The sequence below is a fragment of the Hylaeus volcanicus genome, chromosome 4 (assembly GCF_026283585.1).
Source record: "Hylaeus volcanicus isolate JK05 chromosome 4, UHH_iyHylVolc1.0_haploid, whole genome shotgun sequence".
Taxonomy (NCBI): domain Eukaryota; kingdom Metazoa; phylum Arthropoda; class Insecta; order Hymenoptera; family Colletidae; genus Hylaeus; species Hylaeus volcanicus.
Window position 1 is genome coordinate 29,054,942 of NC_071979.1, and position 3,166 is coordinate 29,058,107.

The window sequence follows — 3,166 nt, forward strand, 5'->3', positions numbered from 1 at the left end:
ATTAAATCCTCCTCCCCCCAAATATATTTCTTTCCCAATTCAAAAAAAGGATCCCTAATGTCTCCACTTGATCTCCCTTGGTAACTCAGGATATTGAAAAATATCAAATATTAAATCCTCCTCCCCCGAAATATATTTCTTTCTCCACTCAAAAAAAGGATCTCCCCTCAAAAATAAATTTCCCCGACTCGAGTCGTTATTCCCTTAATTCGATAAACATAAGCGTCCAACCGCGTGAACCCCCCTCGTGCACTCGAGTGTATTTTTAGAACATTCCTCTATATCGTCTAGTTTATTTTCGAATCGCAACTTTTTTTTTCCAGCCGTGAATCGAAAACGCGTCCTTTTCGCGACATTTGCCCGGCTTAATTGCCAATCGAGCTTTACGGGTGCTCTCCCGCTTGCGCAAATCTGACGTAACGGACAGAGGGTCACTGTGCGGATCACGTGATCGCAGTTAACGAAAGGAATACACATGAACTCGCATTCGAGGGGATCAATCAAACGTGTAGGCAGACTTGGACCCCGTCCAACACGTACTATTACGTGGTGGATACGGAATTAGATTCGGAAAATAATGCTGCTCGAACCGCGCGGACGATTCGGGATACGCTAACACCCTTGTTTTGATGGTCGTTGTTGCCACAAATTCCCAGCGTGATCCGTTTCACCAAATTGGACAGGCAATTGTACGAATTGTCGAATTTGTAGCGTTGTTGTGATTAAAATTCCGTGGCCTCTGAAGATCGCGTATTTTTAAATTGGATAATTATCGTAAGGTACAATAATTATAGTTGTTTAAAGATCGCGAAGACCCTTTTGCATTCACTTTGTATTATTTTTCAAGGGAGATATCATCTCTTTGAGTGAAAAGTCCAAATATTAAAAATGTAGTATACCTATTCTTCTTCCGGACCTTGGACGTGATACAACAATCATAGATGAGAAAATGTCGCGCTAAACTTCGGGGAATTTCATGTAGAATGTCCAACGCAAACATAACGAAAGTCGTTAACTTTTTATTTTCTTCTTGCACACTTGTTTAACCGTTTCGCACATCTCTTCCCTTCGTCACGAAGTTTCAGTTATCCTATCCCGAAGTAGCTCATGGAAGCTTATTTTAGGTATCGAGAGAGCAATAGATGACGTAAAACTAACGAGGGAATCCCGCGACATTCGGGTCACCGATTTGGCCCAAATTTTGCATCTAGCGCGCGCCGTGTACAGAGCGTTAGAAAAGGTGGTCCGATGGTCCGCAATAGTACTCGATAGAGCAACCGAGACCCTCCAATAACGCGGTCAGTTGGTTCCGGTGTTATTGGAAACCGTGCAGTTAGAAGCTCCAGGTTGATGTAAAAATGGATAACACGATAAACGTGGCGACCTTGTTATTCGAGTACCATATTATCAGAGTTTTGTATTAGGTCGTCCTAAAAGTTCGTGCCATTTATACTTCTATTTCTCAAATTAATATGTGAAACATACTCTTAAGTATCGCAAGAAAAGATAATCTGTCTCATTTCACGATAGTTTCTCACCTCTCTCAAGGTACTCGTTATACCGTTACTAGAAAATTTCTGTGTTTTTTTTTTTATTAAATATCGACACAGTGTTCGGCACGAACTTATGGGACGACCTAATATTTTTAATCGTAACATTTACAAAATGTAACCATACTCGTTAAAAGTTTCCAAAGTCTCCGCCATATTGTGACTTTTATCGAGCATCGGGTTCGTAACTGGTATTTCTTTACGAATTCCAATATCCTCCGTCGTACTTAATCGATTCCCATCGAACCTCTGGATCGATAGGCATAAATGTGGCTGACGTTGCGAGGCAGAGCAGCGAAACAAAATCCAGGAAATAATTTTCCAACTGCGTAGCGCAGCCATGTAAGACGTAACTGGTTACGAGATTACACGTACCAGGCGTGCGTTGAACTTCTGAGATAGCCGCCTCTTACCTGTTTCGATGCGAGTGTTGACCTTAAGCTTCCGATGCGCGAAGGTCACGCCGAAGTGTGGATCATCGAACCCTCTCCGCGTACGCGAACAACCTAGGCTGTTTTCAGCTGTTCGTCTAAGCGAGGCAAGGAATTTCTCGATGAACGTGGTTTCCTGCTCGATGGCTTCGGTATCGATTGGCAGAGTCGATCGGTTCGTACTAGTAGAGGGGATTTGAAAATGACTGCACGAGTTAGACGTAGGGTTCTTAAGATTCACGAGTGATCAATTGATGAGCATTCAGCAGCGATCGATTGGTGGACATCTGTAAGACTGACAGATACAGCAAAGGAATGCGTTCATAGATAATAAAAAACTCCAACGCGATCTCGAATCAAATATACAAACATTTTATATCGGAATCGATTTATCGCGTTAAAATAAACGGAAAAGTCCTTTACCATTTTTCGATCCGAAGCCTCGTTACTTATGTACGACCAATTGAAGTTAACATGGTTCCTGACGCGCGCCATTTTGTAATCCCAGTCAGCTGATCGCTCGCCGCGCCTGCGCGCACTCGCAGAAGCTTCAACTGCTCGTATCTCTGTAACGAAGACTCGTATCGAAAAATGGAAAAGGACTTTTCCGTTCGTATTGGCGCGAGGATCTTGAAAAACAACCAGTTTATTTTATACAATTTCTTTCGCAATGAAAAATATGACAGTTTATTAGTGTAATAAACAAGTTCTCTATGCCTCTGGCAACACAGAAACAATCATGAGAAGCTATGCTTCATGATCAGGAGTAGTTACAGGTGCCCGAAGGTGGCAATCGATACACCGTACAGAGATTAAGGACGCATTAGCTCTAACGAGCGCCGGAGGTGTCCCCGACGAGCCTCCGAAGACTGTCGTTTAATTTATATCCCTCCATAAGCTATATTGTTCCCAGCGAAAAAGCGATCAAAAAGAGAGAAAAGACTTTCACTTCATCCAGGGTCGGTGTGCCTTGCTGACGTTTCTCACCCTTCCCCTTGTATCGATTCCTCGCATCTTAAGCTGACCCACTGCGAAGGGAGAGGTTTTCTCTTCTCCTGTTTAGCATTCAACTAATTCTTAAATAGTTTAAATAGTTTCGGAAAATCCAAGTTTTTCCAACACTCCAATTATCAAGTCCATATATATATATATATATATATATATATATATATATATATATATATA

At 42.0% G+C, this 3,166-nt stretch overlaps 1 protein-coding gene across 7 annotated transcripts in view; it reads left to right on the forward strand.

Moving 5' to 3' along the window:
* The window catches only part of LOC128875719 (protein roadkill), a 116,286-nt gene that overhangs the window by 103,620 nt on the left and 9,500 nt on the right, over nucleotides 1-3,166 (forward strand). The window lies entirely within an intron of this gene.